We start from the raw sequence: 9,357 nt of genomic DNA on the forward strand, positions 1-9,357 counted from the left end.
TGTGTGCGTGCGCGCGCGATTTTGCACGCTTTTATGAGTATGCACGTAAGTATGAGTACGTAGAATTTCGCTGAACGTGATCAATTGTTTTAAATCTTATTTGATTTCAGTCGTTAACATTCTACGTCTCTCTCATGTCATCATGTCGTAATGTAATTATTTCTTTGTTTGTTTAGCTAATCATTATGTTTCTCTTTCCAAGTTTTACACAAGCCTAAGGCTGTCTATCAAGGCCTGACCAGCGTACTGGGTTCAGGTCAGGCATCCGTTCTTTTCAGTTTATAGCCAGATTTGCATTTGCATTTCTTTTTATCACGACATATTTCTCTGTGTGAAATTTGGGCTGCTCTCCCCCGGGAGAGCGCGTCGCCACACTACAGCGCCACCTTTTTTTCCCCTGCGTGCAGTTTTATTTTTTGTTTTTTGTTTTCCTCTCGAAGTGGATTTTTCTACAGAATTTTGCCAGGAACAACCCTTTTGTTGCTGTGGGTTCTTTTACGTTTGCTAAGTGCATGCTGCACACGGGACCTCGGTTTATCGTCTCATCCGAATGACTAGAGTCCAGACCACCCCTCAAGGTCTAGTGGAGTGGGAGAAAATATCGGCGGCTGAGCTGTGATTCGAACCAGCGCGCTCAGATTCTCTCGCTTCCAAGGCGGGCGCGTTACCTCTAGGCCATCACTCCACTGTTGTGTGGTGTATATGGATTAGTCCGCACGTTTTGACAGCTCCCTTGAAACCGAAACGGTTAGAAATCCTGTTTGAGTTTTGATATGGATTATGTCTGCATGTAGAATCAATGAAATGAATGAAGATTGATTGTATTGTTCCATGTTAAAGGCACAGTTGGAGTACTTTTTCTGTCCTTCTATACCGAAAGAAAACAATGTTTGAGATTGTTCAGCTTTTCAAATGATCATGATGGAAATGGACACATTATGACGGAGTTCCTACACACGTGGGCAGAAGATTACAGTAAGGCAACAAAATCATATTAAAAATAATAATAAGTATTGTATCTAATATTAGCTAATAATCATTATAATTTTGGTACTAGCCGTAGGTACGACTAGATGGCAGGTGATACCAGCAGTAAATTCAGTACTTTAAAATAGTCCATTATCACAGTCACGCATATCTGTCTAGCTGACAAAATTACATCAGTAGACGTAGCCTTAAGTTCCCTTTTCGCGTTGATACATTTTTTTTCGCAGTTTATGCGTATTCGATCAGGTCATGTCATGGGTGTGCATAGGTAGCAGCATGCTATCTGAAGAGCCAATCAAACCGAGCACTATTTTCTGCACATCGGAGGAATCAGTAGTTTCCTATATTAATTAATGAATTCCTTCTTGCTGAGGTTTCCTTAGCTTTCTGAAAACAAATTCACTGGCATGCATGCAAGCACTTACAGTCACACGCACACACGCGCACACAGAGACACACAGACAGACAAACAGACACACACACACACTCACACACACACGCATTGATGCACGCACATAAAAACCAACAAGCACAAGCACACGCCTTCCCACAGAAACACAGACACACAAGTCACACAGACACTCAACACACACACACACACACACACACACACACACACACACACACACACACACACACACACACGGAGACACCTCAAATTCACATGTCCAAGAGAGGATTACAAACTGGTTTCTACTTTCCCAGAGAGCTGCTGTTCATTCTCAGAGGCTGGTGATTCTGATTCACAGTGGCTGATACGGTTCGGCAGTTGCCTTTCCTTTAGGCAAGTCCCACTCGAGGTTCTGATGGCCACATATTCAAGGAAACAGGTATATGAAAGTAACAATAATAAAGAGAAGAATGATAATGCTACTACTGCTGCGACTACTGCAGCTGCTGCTGCTGCTACTGCTTGTGCTGCTGCTGCTACTACTACTGCTATTACTGATGATGACGAAGAAAATAATAACAATGACAATAGTAATAATGAATAATGATAATGATAATAACAACGATGATGATGGTAACAATACCAGAAATAATTCAGTTTTGTATAGTGCATAATCTTGCATTCGCATCACAGTATACTTCATTCACTCAATTCATTCACCGGATATCAATAGCGCGCGCGCGCACACACACACACACAAACACACACACACACACACACACACACACACACACACACACACACACACACACACACGTTCGCTCTCTCTCTGTGAATTCACTCAGTGTTAGAGTGTTACGCAGAATGAATGTCAGCTAGTTACAATAATTTCTGGAACAGACAAACTGAAATCACTTTCCCCAACTGTCTTCATTTTGCATTTCAAGTTCGGAGGTTTCAAGAGATCTTAACGACTGATAATTGAATAGTGAAGCGGGGAGATAGTGCGCAAGTGATAGAGCGATAGGTAAAAACTGTATTGGCATCGGAATTTAAAACAGAGGTAGTGCAGATTGATTTTCAAATTCTGTGTTCACGAAAAAAAATAGCGATATTCCAGCATAGTCTTTTCTTAGGGTGATGACAGTACTCATGATTATGAGTAGGAAGTATTGAGAACTAGAATATGAGGAAAATATGTTTCTAGATATCTGATTGATCTTGACAAATATCGTGTTCAACATAGTTTGAAAGAATGACGGACAGGCGGGCGGGGGCAGTGTGATCATTGGGTACATTGGGGCCCCAACAGTCTAATAGTCAAGTCAAGCCAAGTCAAAACGAAAAGGGAAAGCCAGAGAAGGAAAGACGAGAGAAGAAGGAACTGCTAAATACGTGGGTAGAGAACGCGCTTCTGGGTTTTAGGCGAAGCGGAAACTGTTCGAAATTCAATTTCCTTCTTCTTTCTATTTACGCTTTTTGTTGACTTATTAGAATTTTCGTGAACTGTTGTCAAGCCCACGCGAATTTTCGGACAGATCGGAGGAATCTGTGGGTCACTTTAGAAATAAGTTTAAAAACAAAGTCTGCATGCACCATCGCAATGCAATGTGATGCAATACAACAAAAAGCAGTACAATTTTTCAGGAAACGTTTTACTTTATTGGTCCAAGAGTGATACTGCTGCAAACATTTTCTTTAATTGAAATATACGAACATATCGCATACTATTTTTTCGCAGTTTTGTTCGTCCATAAGCCGTGGCCATCCCAGCAGTGCAGAGCTCGCGGAAAACGTCAGGCATTGAAACCCTTATTTCAGAGTTGCACGAGCGATCTTATTCAGTGCACAATGTTCGCCCAGCATTGGGATTTTGTTCCTTGGTCTGTTTTAATTCCGTAGACTTAGAAAAGAAATCTTCACACTGAGCAAACTTGACGCTCCTGATATCGGTTGTGCAAATCCAGTCGTGGAAACATTTCCTCTGATTAGAGCTCAGTACTGACTTACTTCCTACACTTTTTTCACGAGCTTTCACAGCGTTGGTCGACTCTAATGCGTCGCATACATGCTGAACGAACTCAGTGTGCATGATACACGAAGCACCACCAGCACAGCAATTTCCGAACATCAGCAAGGACAGTTCAAGGGAAGTCTTACAAACAACAACAACAACAAAAAAGCAACTGGGTTGTGAATTAAAACCCACTTGGAAGAGAAGTGTCGACGTTTCGGACCACAGGTCCTTCTCGATGGACTGTCATTGTGTGGAAAGGACAGTGGAGGCAAGATGATTTCTGAGTATTACTCAGCAGTGAAAGCAAAGATGGGCATTGATGTAAATGCAGGTCAGGAAACAGATATTCAGAGAATGCGTTACAGAGGAGGGGCGGGGAAGAAAGGTCTGCAGTGGGGATGAAAAACAGAAGCAGCCGCAGCAGCAGCACTAGCAGTAGTAGTAGTAGTTGTAGTAGTAGTAGTAGTAGTAGTAGAAACAAAGATGACAACAATAACAGTAGTAGTTCAGTTGTAATTAAATTCAAAGTGAAACTACACAAGTTTCTGTTGAACAAGCCCTTAAGATATGTTTGTTGTTATTTTGTTTTCGTTTTTGTTCTGAATGACGCTCGGTTCACCGAGTTGTTTGCTCCGGTTTTCAAGTTTGATATAGGCGCGGAAAATTGATTTGAGCCGCTGTCGGATTATATGCTGGCTATCATATTAAATGTCATCATTGTTGTTCCTTTCTTCGTTACATTATTTTATCCGAACAGAAATATGCATGGCATATTTATCCATCCAGGTAATCAAAGGGCTTAAATTTAGATTACACGATAACTTATTTTGGATACGTATATTTTACATGCGTTGACGAATTCGTTGTAGACCTTCATGGAAAACAACAATACAACATAATTCCATGGTTAGGGAAGACAGAAGAATAACTGACTGCCACGCGCGCGCACGCGCGCCCACAACCTCCCCCATCACACGCGCGCACACACACACAAGTACATAGGCACATAATATCATGCGTGCACAGTCGCGCTTGCACGTGTACACACACATTCCGAAAATGGTAGAAATCACACATTCGCTCACACCCACACACACACACCCACACCCACCCACCCACACACACACACACACACAAACACGCGCGCTCTTACACACACGCACGCGTATTGCCACTTGCGCACACACGCACGTATGCATACAAAGCCGCACTTGCACGTGTACACACACTCCGAAAATGACAAAAACCACACACATTCGCGTGCGCGCGCACACGCACGCACACGCACAGACAAACACACACAGACGCACGCACGCCCACACATACACACACGCCCACCTGCGGACAAATGCGTGCGCACTCACGCACGCACGCACACACGCACGCACACACACACACAAACCTATATTTGAATAAGCAGTCTACCGAACTACTGCTGCGATCACACGTTGCATCTGAGTAGCGTAAGGGGCTGACGACGTCCAACTTCTCTGGGTTCCTGCCTTCATCGCTTACCCCTCCGCCCCCTTTACCCTCCACTCCCTCTTTCTCCCTCCCTCCCTCTCTCCCAACCTTAAGACCCTCGCTCTTGCCGTGCCGCACGGGCGTTGCAGCAGACGTTTACGTGCCGCGACGCGACGCTTTCGGTCATCGCAGCCTGAAAACAAGGCGGCTGGCTTATAGCAAGTAATAGGAGAGAGAGGAATCGGCTTCAGAGTGTGTGTTTTGTGCGTGTGGTGGTTTTTCTAGTGGTGCCACGCATGCGTGCGTCTGTGCGCACACGAAGTAACACATACACACACACACACGCACACGCACACACAAGTCTTATGTTCGCCGGGTTACCGGTCGGACGAATCGACGTGTGGTTTGGTGTTCTGTTCTTCAAAGCAACTGTGGTATTGTGAGTCAGTTGTTTTCCTTTTTAAACTTCTGTTCAGCGCGAGGACTGTACCTGTCAGGTAATGGTTCGTGTGGACTGTTGAGCGGGTTTTCTTTGTTTATTATTTTTCATTTTATTTTACGTTTATGGCAATTGGCTGGGGAGAGGGTGCACTGTTTGGGGGTGGTTGTATGGGACATTGGTGGGGGTGTGAGAGAGACAAAGGATCAGAGAAGGTGAGGGATGGAGAAATCATTGGACTTCTAAGATCATGCGATTTGTGTGTTGTTGTTTTCTGCTTGTTTTTTTCTTTTTTTTCTTTTTTTTTTTTTACGTTTTCATGAAGCAAAGGTGTTGTTTTGTTATAACCACGACGTAATTGTTCAGTGTCATGTCTGTTTTTATGTTTGTTTTCATGTCTGTTTTTATGTCTGTTTCTCATCTGCTGTTGGATTTTCTTTCGTTCTCTCTTTACTTTCTTTCAACTGCCTTTTGTTCATTCGTTTCTTTCCTTTTTTAAAATCTTATTTCTTCTGGTCTGTCTTTCGCAATTAACTTCTGTCAGTCAGTCGGTTTTTCTACGCTTTTATTCGTTTCTGTATGTCTTTCTTTATGTCAGTCTGTCACTCTTTCTTTTTTCTCTCTATCTTTTCGTTCTTCAGATCATCTTTCCCTTTGGTATTGTCTTTGCTTTTGCGGCAATATCTGCAGTGCAGAGTTGAGTTTCAAGACCTAATTTTAGCCAAAGATCTGTCAGGTCATGTTGGTCAGGGTGTGGGTGTTGGTTCTGGTGAATGTTTCGTTGTTCGAGGGGCGAGTCCAAGGCAAGTCGTGCAACACGTGTATATTGAAATACCCTGTTGCTTTGAATATGACCCCTGCTGGCCTCCTATGGTTTGCTGTTCGTTGGCTTTTGTTCTTTTCTTTGTTTTGTGTTGACTGACTCACTAGATCATGTCGTGATGGTTAAAAGTTGCTCAGTATTGTGGAACAGGGCCTTACCAGACAGAAGAAATATATGAAAGTTTTTTTTTTGGTGTTGTTGTTTTTTTTTGTTTTTGTTTTTGTTGTGTTTTTTTGTGTGTGTTTTTTGTTTTGTTTTTTGCGGGGCGGGGAGGTGGGGGGTTGGGGGGGTGGGGGTGGGGGGCATATGAAGTTTAACCCCGTTTTAAAGTACATTTCTTCCTAATGAAATTTTCAGCACATTAGGCTTACCTCCATTTAAAACGCATTTTTAAAAATCTTGAAATAGTGTTGTTGTTTTTTTTTTTTTTATCACATTAGGTTAACCCAGTTTTTATGTGCGTTTCTTATGTATGAGTGGATGTGAAAGGATAAAAACATGTATTATTTACATTTATCTGTTTGAAGATACCTTTACTTTGTGCTTATCTGTTAAAAAAAAAAAGGTTTTTTTTTTGTCCACAGATATTGTCAGGGGAAACGATTTGAAGAATATATTTGGTTCATTTTGTGCGAGGGAAACTTTCTTATATTGAATTAACTTTTTTGTTTTCATTTAATTTTCTTGTTCATCAGGGTAACTGCATGTGGAACAAAACATGCTTTGATCTTTAAAAGGTAAAATTTTGTCTTTATGAGAGAATCTTTCGCGGGGGTAAAAAGTAGCATCATTATGTTTGATTCAATTTGTATTGTTTATGTACTCCTCTCCCATTGCAATCACCGTGTGTAAAATGAACCTTCATTTTGTACTCAATTTTTTGAAATGTGAGCTTGAAAGTTATGGATCCATGTCTCTACTTCTGATTAGTGCACTCTTCTTTCATCCTCCCATTCTTTTTTTTTTGTTATTTATGTCTTCCTTTCATTTTTCTCTCTTTTTTTTTCTTCGTTTCCCTCTTTCATTTTTTTAATTTAAAGCTTCCTTCTCCATTTTGACATTTTTTGTTTGTTTCGATCGTTGCTACTCAGTATCAACAGCGCTATTTTGGCAAGAATTTGTTTTTAAAACCAAGTTAATGACATGCTATATATATATAATTTGTATTTAAGACGAAGTTAATGACATAATATATATATATATATATATATATATATATATATATATATATATATATATATGTTATATACATATATATTCTTTTTTATGTAAGAGGTCTCGTATAATGTTGAAAGCGCGTGTCATATATATATATATATATATATATATATATATATATATATATATATATATATATATAATATAATATATATAATATAATATCTCTCTCTCTCTCTATATATATATATATATATATATATATATTCCTTTTATGCTCCCACAACAGGTCAGTTGTTAACATTTGAACAGATAATGCATTGACGATAGTTTCTGTCATTCTAATATGAATTCAACACACGGATACTTTAGGGGGGGGAAAAAAACAACAACAACATCCCAAGCCACTCTACCCCCATCTCCCTGTACAGCCTCTGCTTATTTTCGCCTTACGATGAAAACTTGCCACCCCTTTGATTATGTATCGTCAGAGAATGCGGGCAAGTCCACAAAACGCAACACATATAATCAGTCTCAGCAGATGCCTTTGGTACACATACACCACCCCATTGCGCTTCTCCAGGATTTGGCAACAGAGCGTTACTTGATATGTTTCATCCTACCCGGTGCTTCGCGTTTGTGCTGTGGTGGTGTTTGTGAATGTCATGCTTTGGTGGTGTTTGTGAATGTCATGCTTTGGTGGTGTTTGTGAATGTCATGCTTTGGTAGGTGTTTGTGAATGTCATGCTTTGGTGGTGTTTGTGAATGTCATGCTTTGGTGGTGTTTGTGAATGTCATGCTTTGGTGGTGTTTGTGAATGTCATACTGTGCTGGTGTTTGTGAATGTCATACTGGTGTTTGTGAATGTCATGCTTTGGTGGTGTTTGTGAATGTCATGCTTTGGTGGTGTTTGTGAATGTCATGCTTTGGTGGTGTTTGTGAATGTCATGCTTTGGTGGTGTTTGTGAATGTCATGCTTTGGTGGTGTTTGTGAATGTCATACTTTGGTAGGTGTTTGTGAATGTCATGGTTTGGTGGTGTTTGTGAATGTCATGCTTTGGTGGTGTTTGTGAATATCATGCTGTGGTGGTGTTTGTGAATGTCATACTGGTGTTTGTGAATGTCATACTTTGGTGGTGTTTGTGAATGTCATACTTTGGTGGTGTTTGTGAATGTCATACTTTGGTGGTGTTTGTGAATGTCATACTTTGGTGGTGTTTGTGGATACTATGCTTTCGTCGTGTTGTTAATGCTATGCTTTTGTCGTGTTTGCGAATGTCATGCTTTGGCTGTGTTCGTGAATACATGCTTTCGTAGTGTTTGTGATTGCCACGCTTTGGTTATATTTATGAATGCAATGCTTTCGTCGTGTTCGTGAATGCCGTGCTTTTGTCGTGTTTGTGAATGTCTTTAAAATTTTTTTTTTAAAAGACATTTGCCTTCGATATATCGTGCGCATTTTGTTAGCGTGTATTGTTTTTCTTTTTCTTTTCTTTTTATAAACGTAAAATTGTAAGCTTATAACCGTGATCTAAAATATCTGAAATGGACACTTTTTATTTAACTGGCTGCGATTCTGAAGAAAAACAACAACAAAAAACACTTTTGAATGGAGAAACAAAATCCCACCCGAACTAGTGGAATTTCTGTACAGGTGTCTTTTTCATTCAGTACTTGTTTATCTTACAGTAAAAAGAAAAGTTAATTTATTGCTGATTGTGCATTTTATTATGTGTATTTCCTAAAACCCATTGCTTCGTCATGTTGTTTTAAACAAACTGTATTCAACGAAACATCAGCGTACCTTTTCAACCGATAAATGAAACACGTCTTGCTAAGCTTATAACCGTGATCTAAAATGGACACTTTCTATTTAACTGGCTGGGATTCTGAAGAAAAAAACAAACAAAAAACACTTGAACTGGCATGGAATACAGGAAAAAGAAATGTGAAAATAAAATAGGTTGAGGGTCAAGAAGACACAATATGCATTGCAAATTTCCACCTGCCGAACATGTTAAAGAGAACCATACAAGTTTGCCGCCAGGTCAGCAATGGTGTTTGTATGTGCGCAGTGC

The 9,357-nt window shown here is 40.3% G+C and overlaps 1 protein-coding gene across 1 annotated transcript in view; it reads left to right on the plus strand.

Annotated features, from left to right (window-relative positions):
* Positions 1-5,249: 5,249 nt before the first annotated feature.
* The window catches only part of LOC143297315 (zwei Ig domain protein zig-8-like), a 444,742-nt gene continuing 440,634 nt past the window's right edge, over positions 5,250-9,357 (plus strand). The window contains exon 1 of the mRNA XM_076609597.1: positions 5,250-5,356. The gene's annotated coding sequence lies outside the window, so the exon portion shown is untranslated. The remainder of the gene's footprint in view (positions 5,357-9,357) is intronic.

This window comes from Babylonia areolata, chromosome 22, assembly GCF_041734735.1.
Source record: "Babylonia areolata isolate BAREFJ2019XMU chromosome 22, ASM4173473v1, whole genome shotgun sequence".
Taxonomy (NCBI): Eukaryota; Metazoa; Mollusca; class Gastropoda; order Neogastropoda; family Buccinidae; genus Babylonia; species Babylonia areolata.